The sequence below is a fragment of the Notechis scutatus genome, chromosome Z (genome assembly GCF_049901735.1).
Source record: "Notechis scutatus isolate UNSWTSFEM ecotype Mainland chromosome Z, rNotScu1.2, whole genome shotgun sequence".
Taxonomy (NCBI): Eukaryota; Metazoa; Chordata; class Lepidosauria; order Squamata; family Elapidae; genus Notechis; species Notechis scutatus.
In genome coordinates, this window is record NC_142025.1 from 93,145,572 (window position 1) to 93,161,164 (window position 15,593).

General features: G+C 37.1%; 1 protein-coding gene across 3 annotated transcripts in view; it reads left to right on the forward strand.

The window, feature by feature from the left end:
- The first annotated feature begins 2,735 nt into the window (after positions 1 to 2,735).
- Positions 2,736 to 15,593, forward strand: part of WIPF2 (WAS/WASL interacting protein family member 2) — a 28,665-nt gene continuing 15,807 nt past the window's right edge. Inside the window, exons 1-2 of one of the 3 annotated variants that reach the window (XM_087947971.1) lie at positions 2,742 to 2,851; positions 14,821 to 14,941. The gene's annotated coding sequence lies outside the window, so the exon portion shown is untranslated. Of the gene's footprint in view, positions 2,963 to 14,820; positions 14,942 to 15,593 lie in introns of all 3 variants that reach the window. The other 2 variants (XM_026679678.2, XM_026679681.2) reach the window with 2 other exon arrangements.

Here is a 15,593-nt window from a genome sequence, read left to right on the forward strand (position 1 = left end):
ACTCTTCTGAAAGGCACTGAAGACCTGGTTTTGCCAGTGGGCCTGGGGTACCCAGAAAGGGAGGGAGCCCATCAAATGGCTAGTGTGATCTGCTGTTCTTGGGGTGGGATTTGGTTTTTGTTTTTTTGTTTTTTCCTCCAAATTTTGTTCTATTGTATTTTACTAATTTATTTGATTCTTTTTGTTAGTTTTTATTGTTTTTTATTTTTATTTTTTGTTTTAAATATGGATTTACATTGTGTAAGCCACCTCGAGTCGCCATGGGCGAATAAGCGGCAATATAAATTAAATAAATAAACAAATAAATAAGTAAGTCCCAGTTGGAAATTTTATGATTGATAAAGTGGCTTTTGTGAAATTGTTTTAGGAGAGTGCAACAAGCAATGAAATCTCTCCTGTGTAAATAAAAAAAAAAAAAGGATTCTGTAAATTGTTAGCCACACTAACACACTTTTCCACAAATGATCTATATAAAACTCAGAGGTGTATTCAGCAGATTCTGACCAGTTCTGGAGAACCGGTAGCGGAAATTTTGAGTAGTTTGGAGAACCGGCAAATACCACCTCTGACTGCCCCCCCCCCATCTATTCTCTGCCTCCTGTGTCCCAGCTGATCGGCTGGGTCTTCTTTTGTTGCCCTGCACAGGAGAATGGAGCTGGAAAGCAGGTTAGTGGGGTGGGGAGGGAATGGGATTTTGCAGCAACCTTCCCCCAGGAATGGGGAGGGAATGGAGATTTTACAGCATCCTTCCTTTGGAGTGCGGTGGGACTGGATCCGAATCCTTCTCCTGCCATGCCCACCAAGCCACGCTCACAGAACCAGTAGTAAAAAAATGTGAATCCCACCACTGATAAAACCCAAGAAATTCTTGTACCGATAGTAGGTCAGTAAAATGCAAAAACCGCCTTGTTGAACAATGAAAACACAATCCAAATATCTATTTTGGTTTTTTTCTCAATTTTTATCTACCTTTATTTATTTATTCATTTATTTATATTGCCTCCTATTCACCCATGGTGACTCAAGGCCAATGATTTAAACTTGCCCAATGATTTAAAAGTCTGCATGCTATTTTGTGAGCTAGATTATTTAAATGTTGGCCTTAAGATGGGTAAGAATTAATTAATTTATATATTCTAGATTTCTGTTTAGGGATACTGCTTATCATTAGAAAAGTAGAAGTGAAAGGAAGTGGATGGTGCAAAGGATATATCAATGACTTGAGTGCTAGCAGATGATAAAAGAAATATGGATAGAATTGTCCCTGCTGCAGTTTAAACAGTGTCCCATACTTCTTAAAGTGATGATTTTGTTCAATTCTTAAAGTGAATAAAACTCCTACCGATGCATGCTGACCTTCCTCGTTTATCAGATGGAAGATTAAAATCCAGGAAGTCCCCACTGGCACTTGCAGAACATCTGCCCAACAGTTTATAACATCAGTTCCCAATGGAAAGCCAAATGTGTCGTTGAACATCTAGATGTAAGAAAACATAAATGACTTACATAAAAGATGGCAGGCTTTGAACTATGACATCAGCAATGGACTATCTGAATAGAATTTGCAACTCTCATGGCATCTGCACAAATGGGGCATAGTATCCTCCCCTCAATGTGACTGCAGGGTCCCATGTCAAACATGACATTGTGACTGGCTGTAAGCAGAGGGCATACTGTATATAGGTATATACTGGTCCAGGATCTGATTTTTTTTAAATATAAACAATGCTGCATTTCAATGGTTAGAGATTGGTATTTGAACATAGATCTTTTTTAACGTTTATTTTTATTGTGTTTTATTAATCTAGATGAAATCCATATATGACGCTAAATAAAGTGAATACATCAAAGGAATGGTAGAATATTCACTGTGGTTCATATTATTTGTGTACCATACCTTTCCAGAGATGTTTGCAGGAAAATAAGAAGTATCTTACTTAAAACTATCCACATGCCATAAAACCAGGAGGATCAAACAAACGTTTTAACAATATTTAAGCTATTGCCTGAAACACTAGCTAGTATAGTAGTTCTATAGCTAACAGTATCACTTTGGATTAAACTATAGGCTTCTTGAAAAAGGAATCATTTGCTTGACCTAAGAAAATAAATTGCAAGGTTGCCATAGGTCTCTGTCCAACAATCCCTCTACAATTTTAACACAGGACTGCATCACTCGTGGTAGCTCCATCTCACCTATCTGAATTTAAAGGAAAGGACGACTGTGCAGTATTTTAAACTGATTTAATGCATAAGTGCACCAACGTGCCTACCATCCCTGTCCTATTGTTTTTTATATATTTTTTATTTTTCTTATATGTATCCATGTATTCATAACTGTTTTTACTTATACCTATTATCTTGTAAGCAATTGACCCCCCCCCAAAAAAACCCTTCAATTCCCTGAATTCTCCAGCCAACACGAGAAACGCTGATTTATTTATTTGATTTTTCATGAGTTCTATGATCACCAACTACTTAATTTTGGTGAAATATGAGAATAAATGAAGCACCCTGAAAGATTTATGCATCGCTTCTTACGACTGCTATCTGTATTTCGCCTAATGATAGCGACAAAACTCCACGAAGAACACTGAATACGTCACGTGATTAAGCGACGTTCTTTCCGCAGCCCCTCCCGTTCAGCTCTGACCTCCTTATCATGGCTACCGCTTAGCCCTACGTTCTTCCGTTTTCCAGACACCAAGCCGGAAGAGGGTGGGGCTATCATACGCGTGCGCACTGACCGGAGGCGTGCGCCTCATCGCCATTTTGTATGGCCGCCGGGCGGGCATACGTCTGTTTCCGGATTGAAGGCTCCGGACGCGAGAAGGGGAAGTCCGCGTCGTGGGTAAGCGAGGAGGCACCGAAATCTGAAGTGGGCTTCTGGGAGATCGGGAGAGATGAGACCTTTCACGGGGCATCATTTGGGGAGAAAGGAGAACGGTGACCTTTGATGGAGGTTTGACATTTGACCTGTTTTACCCTGGAGGTCAAGGGTCATGGGCTGCGGAGGGGGCGAGGCGTGGTGGAGTTAGGAAAAGGTGGCGTGAGAAGGCGAGAAGGATACCGGAGAGGGAGCAGCGCAGTTAAGTGGGACGTGTGGTAATCAAGAGGATGCAGGTTGTGGAGTCTTTCTGAATCCGGGAAGATGGGGAAAGGGTTTCTTGAGGACTGGAATTAGAGATTTACCTGGGTGCGGGGTGAAAAGATTCCTGTAAAAACTGCTTGCGGGTCTAGTAAAAGCGTTAAAACAAAGACCAGTGATTTGGGAGATAGGGTAAAGGTGCGGGAACTGGCTACAGCTCTTCTGCGTATGTCATTGATTGGCTGTGTCCTATCGACTTATTTTCGACGCCATGCAGATAAATTTTCTCCATGACGATCCATCCTTGATCTGTTATTTCAGATCTCCCAACGGTGAAGTAGTTCATCAGGGACCTGAAGTTTTCTGGACTCTGGGTTGAGAAATGCTTCTCACCTGAAAAGCTTGACAGGCAAAACGGGTTTAATTAATGCTGCCTAGGTGCTTATGAGGGTGGGCGGGCAGGCAGAGGGAGTGTCAGGTAACAGTAGGTAATGGGTCTGCTGATAATAGAGGTGAATTGAAGAAGCAATCAATATATGTTAGAATCATCACCAGTTGGGGTGGTTGTGTGGTAACAGAAATGTATCCTTGACAGAAGGTTTCTGAAATGTTTACATAGGGATGGTTTGCTTTTCTATTGAAACTGAGCCAAAAAGAACTACAATATTTGTGCTTTTTCTTCCCTTATTTTAAGGGTGGGAGGAGTTGTCATGCAGACATTAAATAGATGGCTGGGTGAGGGTAAAAGATAAAGTGGAGCTTCATCTGTACTTGGTTATTATTGAACACCAAATAGATCCTCCCCCAATATATTAGGTATCCTTGAAATCTTCAAAATTCACCACAATTCAGTTACAATCAACTTCTTATCTAGTCATTTTTGCTTTCTTAAAGCCAAGGTATTTCCCAGTATGCTCATCTTCCTCATTTGTTACACAATGGGCACTGTAGGTGTGGCCCCTTTTCAAAGGTATGTGTGATCAGTCCAGAACATTAGGCGTCTTAAGGAATTGGGCATTCAGTCTGTGGAGGTGGAGCTCAATTGAAAGTTATCAGTGCTTGCCTGCTTGTGGTATTTGTTCACTAAAAGGTGTTCTTTAAATTCCCAGCACACTTAAGTGTTAAAGGTATAAAATAACTTGTCATGTAGAAATACCTGTAATTAAGTGGAACTGGAGATGCATTAAAAAAGCTCCTGAAAAATTACTTCCTCAGTGAACAGAATAATAGCTTGTGACTTTCATGGAATATCTTCTTCTGCTTATATCTACTTTGGAATACTTGCTCATTGAGGATCTGAATTAGTCTACAGGGGTAAAATAATGGTTTGTGATTTGGGCTAAAGCCTGTTTTTGAAAATACACAACAGGGAAGCTTTGGATAGAAGCTTTTACTCTTAGGCTGTGCCATATTTCAAATTAGTATAATTTATTTCTCTAACAAAGTCATACTGCATTTTAGTTATACCTATAATTTTCAAATTATTTTGCAGTTTTAAGTACTTAATTGTATGCTATTTCCATGCCAGTACCAGTCAGCAACTATTCTGAAATAAAGTTCAATACTAAACACTAGAGAATTTCTTTGAATTATTTTTCCTAAAATTATATTGTACAGATAGTTGTCAGGAGTGAGCTTTGTTATATCTAAATTATTGTAGAGGAAATATCCTCATTAAATATTTTAGTTGGATTTTGATTTCAGTATCATGCTTCTAACACCCAGTTGCAAAATATTCTTTGATTTATGTCTAATTTGAGTTCTATTTAATCATGGTACCAAATCTGGCATAACAATATTCATATTTATAGAATAATAGAGCTGAAAAAGTGATCTAGGGGATCAAGTCCAACTCCCTGCTCTGTGCAGGATTTCAAATTAAAGCATTCTCAAAAAATGACTGGTCTCTACTTGGATACATTCTGATGAAAAACCGTCTCCCTCTCAGAGTAACTGAGTGAATCTGATTTGTAACTGAGAAGAGAAAGAGAAAAGAAAGAAAAGCTTTAGTATGGATTGAGTAACTGCTTAACATCTTTATGTTATTCTTTATCATGTTCTTATTATCAATACCAGATTACTTTAAACTGGGATAATTTCTGTTCCCTCTATCTCTGAGAATTGGTTTAGTGTTCAGAATAGGCTGCCATATGGAATTTTGATGGAGAACTCAAAACAGATTATTGAAGGTGTTCTGACATTTCTCTTATGTGGTTTTACCATAAACTATGGTAGTCTGCATAAAAGCCTCTGCAATTTGTTAATTTTAGAATTTTACTTCATATTTTCAGAATGTTCATTTCAGTTATATATATTGGAGAAAATCTGGAAAAAAGAATGGGCAATTATATGTTATTTGGGCAAATTTTAGAGGATTTAGATGAGTGGCTATCTAGCTGTGAGGTTTTATATATATTGTATATTGTACAGTATAATATAGTTTCCAGAGGACCATCCTGAAAAATAATCAAGTAGTATAAATAATGGACATAAGGTTAGGGGCAAATATTATTCAAATCCCTGTAGTGAAGCTGAAGGAAGTATAAACTTATTGTTTTTCAAGTTTATATTGTTTTGCACTTGTATTGTTAGTTGTCCAGATCATTAGGTTGAGATGAGCTGCCTTATAAATTTTCAAATGAAAGAAAGAAAAGAAGGAAGGAAGCATATTATATGGAATCAGATAAGAATTCTTCAGGAAACATTGTTATAAGTCAGCCATTACAAGTTTGTTCAGTGATGTGTATTCTTGTGGCTTTTCTGTTGATTTATGTGTAATTTATCCATATATCATAAGTACAAACATTTCTGTGTGTGAAATGATGGCTATGATGTCATGTAATCCATACTTGTAGGAGATATTGTCATTCAGTAAATGTGGAAAGTAGTTTATTTTCTTCTGGAAATCTTTTTATATCTGACTCATGATCATTACACAAATAGTTCTTTAGCATGGTTTTTAATACTCTGTTTAATATATCTAAATAAATTATTGATTTCAATAATTTCAATTATCAATAATATATTTATCTTCAGATTTCTTAATAATATTGAGTAACAATTCGTTATAAAATATCTAGTATTTTAAGTTTTTCTTATTTGAAAACCCAACGTTTTCAAGTTAGGACTATCGTTTTTTTTGTTTAACGTATTATTTAGCAATGATACCTGAATTCCTTTTGAGTTCAACATAGCCTTTTCCAAACTGATGTGCCCAAGATAGCTAAGACATCAGCTAGCAGAATTCTTAGTGCCATTGCCATATGAGGTGAGACTTCTGGGAATTGATATCTGGATGTTGCTAGACTGCAGGAGACAGCTTTAAAAAATAGACAAGAAGATCCTCTGTAGTGTTTATTTCTTGTGTGATTTGGATTTATTATTGGATTAAGCATATATAACACCCCAGCTTGTAGTTTGTTTTGTACAGTATGAAATTGCTGAAATATAGGTTTATTTATAAATTCATATTAAAAACCCCTCCCCAGATCTCCAAACAATATTGAGATTCCAGAGAACTCAATGCCACTATACTTCAAAGTCTGAGGGAAAAAACAGGTTTCAGACTTTTTAAGGACTCTAGGGAGGAGGGAGGAGGAATACTGTTCTAGACGACAAACACAATAGAGAAGGCACATTTCCTTGGTTCTGGATTTCATTGTCTGATTTTTAATATACAAATTAGAAAAGAATATCACAAAGTTTATTTTATAGAACAAGCACCTCAAAGTTGCTGCATTATTTTATTACTGTGTTAAAAGCTACTGAATTTCCTAAATGCCCTTTAATCTTGGAATTCCAGAAATTGTATCCATCCTGTAAAGGGGTGTGTATAATGAGGAACATAATGGTACATGACATGTGATATTCTTTTTACCCAGTTGATTTGATGTACAGATATTATTTAAAACTAAGTATTTTATAGCTTTTATTACATTCAATCAATGTGTTTTTCCTAGTCTTTAGGAATGTAAAATAGATGTCACATTTTCCCTACTCTGAATCTCTAACAAAATCAAAATAAATGGGTTAAATTGAGTCAGTATTTAATGTAACACCATTAAGCTGATTTAATTCTTATTAAATTCAGAGGGGAAGAATTAAAGTATTATTTTTCTAAATGTAGGTGGATATGTTATATTTGTGCTATGACATCAGAAATCATGTTGCAACTCTGTTTAAAATTATGAGAGTAGTTTTATTTAAAGTGAATTTTCCACTGGACTGGAGTTAAGGGGGAGCATTCATTATATAATCCCTTCGCCTTGTAGTTTGAAGCATATTTACAGGACTATGCTCCTCTGAAACTGAATCTACACATAGAATAAAATGATTTAGTAGTTTAAGGCTGTGATACCTCTTGTGAATATGTCACTGCATGTAAGTGTATCTTCCTACAATCAGAAAATCAACATGTATGCTAATATGGCCCAGTTGTTTGCACTTTGCTCTCTTAGTTTTATGGGTATAAGGATTTTTTAAGCATAGCATATGTTAATGCTACCTGCCTGCAATCTAAAGCCAAGTAACAATTCAAAACAGGTGTAACTACACAATATACGGGATATAAAATAAGTTGGTATGGGAAATAGAATATAAATTCCTGTTTAAAGGATGTGTTGTTTTTAATGATTGAAAATTTAATGTGAATGCTGTAGTAGTTATTTCTTTTCAGAATACAGGAATTCTTTACAGAGAACAATTGCTAACTTCCTTTTTAGAAATCAGGTCAGGTTTGAATAACTGAACAATAATCTTACAAAATACACACCTTTATATAAAAATGGGGTGAGCCAGTTGTCATCTGTTGGTAATTTAGTGCTACTGTACTAGTATAAACTGTTTTAATTTGCACTTTGAGTCTAGAGAAGCTGGTAAGCTAATGTACGATGCATGCTAGGATGCAGCTTATCGCCTGTGGCCCAATTTATTTATTTTTCCTGTGTTATCTTAGGTTGACTGAGTTAGGGGAGAAAATTGGAAGAGGACCATATGCACTTGTCTGGAGCTGCAGGCCTTGGAATGCTGAAGAGTAGATTGGTGGAAATGTCTAATGGTAGACTTGGACAGTACTGCACTGCTTGTTTATTTTGTAGAGAATTCTTCAGGAGCTTGATTAATTTATTTAATTCAACTATCATCAGATTGTTTATGTGATAGCTCTTTTAGTCCACACCAAAGGTGCCAATCCAATGAAATCCCTTTATATAAAAGCTGGTTTAAGTTAAAGCACGCTGACACTCTAATGGGCATGTTCAGACCAGTAAGATTTTTTCTTGAGAGCCTATCACCTGAGTCAGGCTATCTCTTACCATCTGTATTCTCTAGGTAGTTTCTGTTGCAATTTAGAAGGTCCAGTTTCCACATGTTTTTCCATTTCTGCCTGTATATCAGCCTTGCAAGTAAGCATTTTAGAATTCAAAAAGTGCTGTCAAATCTAGTGTTTATGCTTCGATGAGCTATGGGGGAATTTAAAAAAAAATTAGGTAACTTTGTGCCTCAAATAAACCTAACAAAAGTTATTGCTAACCAGTCTATGTGCAAGCCAGTATTAAGGTTTTAATCAGAGCAGCAAGACACAGATTCTAGTCCACCTTCAGCCATGAAAGCTCACTAGGTATCTTTGGGCCAACTACTTTTTCTCAGCGCACATACTTCATCGTTGGGGAAATAGGAAGTGTAAATCTTTAAGTAAATAAGTATTATAAATGAATGACTTGGAAGAGTCTTACAGACTTGTAAGAAACATCATTGAGCTCTGCCATTCAAATTAATAATGTTCTCCATACTAAAAAAAATGGGATGATATCGGTATGAGATATTTTCATCTTTAGTTTCTACCTTGTGGAGTTCTATTGACCTCTAATAGGATATGGACATTGATGATGCTTATAATTGAAGAAGACATTTTTGGAATGCCTTAATTTAAACCAGTGGTCGCCAACCGGTGGGCCGTAGACCACTGGTTGGCCATGAGAAAATTTTGGTGCCCCGCAGAGAAATGTCCCCCCCCAAAGCACCCCTCCAAAGCAATTAATCCAGGCCGTGCGGGAACACAAGGCTGTGCTGCCCACATGGTCCACCCACCCGCTGGCCCCCACCTTACCTTCAGTAGAACCACCCGCTGGCAAACTTACCTTCAGTAGAACCACGCGAGTTGGAACTGGAAGATAAGAACAACGGCTGGGGAGGAAAATCCGGCCAAGGATGGCTTGCTGACATTGGTGGGAAAGTCAGTACCATATTCTAGAGCTGTAGTAGTCACAGGACTGGCCCTTTGGTCATCCCGAAGCAGCTTCTCCACCTGGGTGTACTGGCTGCTGTGGAGGAGCTGCTTCAAGATGACCAAAGAGCCAGTCCTGTGACTACAACAGCTCTGGAATATGGGATCGGCCCATGGTGGGGCTAGAAATCTCTGCCATAGGGGATGACACGTGCACAGCCCTCGCCAGCCGGAATGAGGTAATGGTGCTGTTGCAGGGGGGGAGCGTGGCGCAAGTGGGCTGAAGTGATGGCGGATGGAAGGTGCAAGCTGCCACAAATATACCATGGCGAAGGCAGAATGCTGATGCAACGCAAAAGCGAGTAGTATTTGTTCTTCAAGTTAGAGGAGCGACATTCCTCAGCTTTCAAACACGACCGGCGGCAGCAGACGCCTGCGGCTTCCTTGCTGCCTTTGGAGCCAATTTCAAAGGCTGGAAGAGGACTTCTCCAAGGCAAGGGGGGGGGCTCATTGGCCTCCAAATTGGTTCCCAGCCAGCCTGGGGCAGCATTCAAACAAGGAGAGTGAAGGAGGCTTATAATCAAAACCATAGTGTTTCACTCCAAAACCTCATTCCTAAAGTTAGCCCATCGTCTCTCTGTCAGGAGATCACAGGTTAAACCCCACCTCTAAAGATAAAGGGCACTCTCCCTCCGCCTCCCTCCGACTTCTGTTATTTCAAACGCGGCCTGGGGAATCCGCATGTCCTCAGGAGTGGGACAGCAGTCTTTTGAATTCAGTTCCCAGGCTGTGCATCAATATGGCTGGAAATCGGAGGCATTCAAACATTGCAGTCAGAGAGAAGACCGGGCTGGTACCCTGTACTAACAACACCATTCTGACATACTCCATATGCTAGCACTTGATACCTTGTAAAACAATATTACAAACTATCACACACCTTTTGTTATGTCACATGAACATGGTTAGCTATAAGCTTTCACATTGACACCCTAACAGGAGAAATTTCATGCATATTATGACATGGGCTTTATTCAATAATATTTTTTTTAAAAAAACAAGAAAATTGATCTTTGATATTTGGACATTGAAAGTCATCCATCCAAATTCATCCTTGATTTTATACAAAGATGCCAAACCTAGATTCCAGGGGACAAAATACGTCTAAGGTCCTGTGTTAAAATTCCTAGCAGGATAGCTCATCTCTTTTTCTCCTGGTGTTCAGACCTGTGGAAAACCACTGTCTTCCAGTCTTTTTGTGAGGAGCATCTACCTGGGCCCATGTGGGCAATCTCTCATCCTATCTTCATTTCATCATGCCTCCCTCAAAAGTCAATTATTGATGTGTGTCAACCCTGAGCCCCACTGACTTTTATGCTATTATTCACATCACATCCTTTGAGTGAAAATAAATTTCATAGTAGAGAGGCACTAACCTGTTATAATATACTTGTTATCCTGGATCAGGAATTGATAATATTTACAGATGTATTGCTAAAAGTATTTCAACAAATAAATATTACAGACCACTTGCAAGGCTGGCAAGTATTTGATTTTAGCATTCTTGCATGAATCATAAAGCTAGTTTGAACAATTAATGTTTTCTAAAATTGTAATTTACTTTGGGGAATTCTATGATTACAATTACCGGTAATTGATGTCATCTGGACTGCACCTCCATAGATGTTGGACTTTATTCTGAATGAACATATTTTAATTCTACATTCTCCACAGTTAAACCTCAAAAGGAACCAGATTCTTAGGAAATGGAAGAAATGAAATGCAATAAATGCACTGCAGTCTTGTGAAAAATCCAGAAGCACAGAAATACATATGCACTTAGTTTTTATTCTCCTTTTCTATTTTATTATGTTATGGTACCACCAGAGGTTGTGTGTCTTATAGGACCAATTCTTAATACTGTTCATTCTTAATTAAACAGATTTTAATTAAAATGTCCCAACCCTGAGGTGTTAAAATGGAAGAAATGAGCAAGGAACCTGTTTACTTGATTTAATTGGTGCTTAAGAAAAAATGTAGTTGTGTATACTGGAGCAAGTGAGCTAATGGCCAAGCTATATTCTAAATAGGGATATCTCCAATTGATCAAGAGATTCTTACAACTTGAAAAGGTTGCTGAACATGCATTTTGCAGAAGTGTTTTACTTGAGGCTGCTTGCTTATCACTAAAGTAGTCACTTCCGGCCCTCCTCAGGTGATCATACTATCACTCCTCAGGTGATCATACTACTACTTTATAACTTGAGTTACTTCAAGGCCACATATTCTTTTGTGCTCATAAAACAAGGGTGTGACTTCGTAATGAAAGCAGGAAAGGAAATGTGAGAAGGAGGTAGTGCTTAACTTTAGGTGCTTCTAGATGAATCTTACGGAGCTTGTTCTGTTGCTTCTGACTTGGAAGCTCCCAACTAGATAGGTATGTTTGTACTTCTTAAATTTATTTTTCTCTTAAGCTATTGTGAAGATCCTGTTGCTGTTGTGTAGTACTGTGTATGTGAGATGTTGGCAAGATACCTTTTTCTTGTTAATGTTGGAATCCTATTTAGAATTATATGTTGTCTGAGGCAACAAGAAAGATTATTTTGCCTGAGTGCTGAAGAAAAATATCTACCTATAGATGGAAATAGTCCAATATGTTTTATTTCTGTATTGAGCATTAGAATAAATAAGGATATTCCAGGAAGGGAAAAGAACTTTTCTAACAGTTTGGGAGCTGATGGGAACTGGAAGATTCCTTCCATTTCACCAGTGACTGAAAATATGTAGATGTTGCCTATGTGACATGGAAAGGAACTATTGATTGATTGGTAGCATTTAATTATTTCATGATAAATGGTTGGAGGCAAAGAACCTTCTAGTAGGTATATAGATGGTTAATTTTTGAGAAATAGAACAATCAGTATTCTCTTAATTGAATATCAACCCCAATATGTACTTAGTTATTAGCAGAATGGGATAGAAGGGCATGTGTTCTCATGAATCAAATAGAAACCCTTTTGATGATCTTATTATTATTTAACAGTTTAGATTGAACAAGTATATTATAATATAAAGTGCTCATGCCAGGATTTTCCAGGGATTATTAGCTTTTTTTTAATGAATTATACCTTGGCTTTGTTAAATTTAAATATTCTTTCTCATTTCAGAATGTCAGGAAACTATATCACTCTGTTTCAGCAACTGTGAGGGACACAAAAATGTTATTTGGCCAAAAGTTGTTTACTCATAATAATTGGAAAGGAAGGGCATGCCCACCAACCTAATTTAGTTTGGTAGAAGGCTGTTTCAGAGAGTATTATAGAAATAACATTTTCCTGGCAAAGTACTTCACTGATATTAAGATGTTTTCTCTGTCTCCTAAATAGCATGAAGATTTCTTGGAACTCATAGCTAATGTATCTCTTTTAAAGGTTTTTGGTTAGCGATAGTTGGTTAAGTTTTCTTATGCCTCATTATTCTGTGCTCCTGAAAAATCATAACTTTGATCAGTGACTTTAATATTCAGTGTAAAGCTACTCAGCCTGTGGTTTGAGCATTGCGTGGTGTCCATATAACTGAATGTTAACTTTAATATAACACAGGGGTTTTTAACCTTGGATCCACAGATACATTTCAGAGGGTCCACAAATTTGGATGAAGAAAAATTTTCTCTTCACGAATGTCTTGGAAGAGACTCATAAGTTTCACCAGATTCTGTAAGGAACCCATGGCACTAAAATATTAAGCACATCTGATGTAACAGGAGATAATAAATACAAGTAGATTTATTAAATGTTTCTTTTGGCTCCATTTGCTTTTGGGAAAGTGACTACCTGATCATCAAGGGTCAGATTATTATATACCAGTCTTTTAGAGCAAATGATTGACTGCCTATTTTTAAGAAGCTTTAATATCACCACCTTTAAACCATAAATAACTAAATATATATGTAACTATCTCTAATAATTTTTAAGAATTTGTAAGTCCTGTTTAAGGAAAAATTAAAACTAATTTTTACTTGTTCAAACTTGGGCATTTGAAAAAAGTAGTTTGTTGAGTTATAGTCTTCAACATATTTTGGTATTATAATTATAATTGTCATATACAATTTCAGCATGTCTGGAAGATCTTAATTGGGCAAGAATGTTGTATTGAGCTTTTTTTCTTTACAAATCACTTTTTCCTCTCTAAATTCCTCTTCTGGTCTTTGTTCATGGAAAGAACAACACAAATATTCATTGTGATGAAGCATCCACTATTCTTTGCTGAGTATCTTTTAGAGGTGTTTGATGTCTTTCTTGGTGTTTAGCAGATATCACAAGGAGTTCTGAGAAAGCTGTTGCTTCCTTCTTTGAAGAAAGATGGGATTTTAAGAGTTTTGTGGACACTGAATCTTTTTACAGCAATGTTAATATAATTATAAAAATACTGTGATAAAATAAAAAGGAGGAAAGAAAAGGTGAGGGGGAGTAATTCTTACTCACATACAGTTAGTTTGGTCTTTTAAAACGCCCCCCTCCCCCAACCTTTTGGGCACCAGGAACCGGTTCTGTGGAGGGAGGATTTTTTAGACTCCATAAAATGTTTGCCTTAAAACCTCAAATTTCTGAGTAGATTGATAAAGTTTCCTAAGTGCCACCTATTTCTTTGCTTTGATGGGCAAGTGTTGAAACTTGACACATTCCTGTACTATTAGACTTCCCTGGATGACTGAGAATCTTCATTGACCTACTTAAAATAGTTTCATTGGTCTTGTGGATTTGACAGGTATCTGTAGTGTCATGGATGAGTCAGACTTCCTCCATTACACACCTGTTCTTGCTACATTTCTGCTGTGATGTGGTATCTGATAAAGAATCATGCCCGTTTGTCTCTGGTTATGTAAATTCTGGGCAAGTTTGGATGGCAATTAATGTACTGCTGTATTAAGACTAAATTAATGTCTGGCTACCTATAATTACAGGCACACAGTTACTGTACTGAAAATATAGGATGAAATCTTGAAAATTCTTGTTGCCAATTACAAGATGGCTGAATTTTGGATTCATTGGACTCTTCCTTTCAACACCATAATCAATTCAGTGCTTGAATAGTTTGGTTCCTGGGGTTCCTGCAGCTAGCTGAAGTCACAGTAGAAAGTGTTCAGTGTGATAGTCAAAAGTACACAAAACTAAAATCATCTTGATCTTCAATCCTTCTGGCCTGTATATATACCATTAACTTTTAATTTCAAGGTTGGGGTACTCTTCTGCACATTTGGTCCACAAATTAACAGGATCAATAACAGAAATTAGAATAGGAATTCCAAAAGGAGTACCTGTCAGTCAGCAGTCTGTTACAGCAAATAGCTTTGGAATTCCCATGAGGTTGGAAAGTAGTAATAAGAAAGACAAGATTTCTAGCATCTAGAATACTATAAGATAAAACTGGCAAAATGAATGGGAGATATATTCTCTCTCTCTCTCTCTCTCTCTCTCTCTCTCTCTCTCTCTCTCTCTCTCTCTCTCAGCAACATCTGAACAGCTATATAAATCATAAGATTTGAGAAGTATTTGGAGTAGCATCTGGACATATTGCTCAGTTTTAGTTCTAAAAAGGAAGCAGACTTTTTCTTCACAACTTCAGCCAAAGTAAGGCATATAGCCTATTCTTAACAACCCCAGAATGTTCCTCCAACGGTATTCGAACTTTAAGGCAGATGAAGATACAAAATACAATTGGTGGAAGAGGGTGCAAGAAGAAAAAAAGCCCCTCCTGTTTGTAACACATGTGATTTCAGACCTGAAGTGATTTCAGACTCCTACATAATTTTGATTATCAAAATTTCTTTCTAAGACCATTAGAAATACTTATATCATAAAAGCACGAATGCTGTGAAAAGAGTTGTGGCCCCTTCAGAAATGTATGCTTGTGAGAATGCCTTACAGTTCTTGGAAACCATGGATGTTGAAAAATCTCAAGTATCTTAAATGTATAGCAAAAATGTAAGGAAAGTTGTATTTGTGAGAAAGCTTTTCTTAATGGAATGAGAGAGTTTTATATATTAAAAGCAGATAATTTGAGTAACTGGCTGCCTTATTTTTACAGTAGCTTTTATCATCGATTGCTATAAGTATAGTTCTGTTATCATCTGGTGGTTTTGCAAGCTTCCTTCCATTTAGACTTCTGGTTCCATGAGATTTGTATAAAAACAAAAGAGTATAGGTGGGCAGTCTAAAATAATCGTTGTGAATGATAGTATAGTTAAGAAATACACGATACAGTGCAAATCCATTTAAGCTT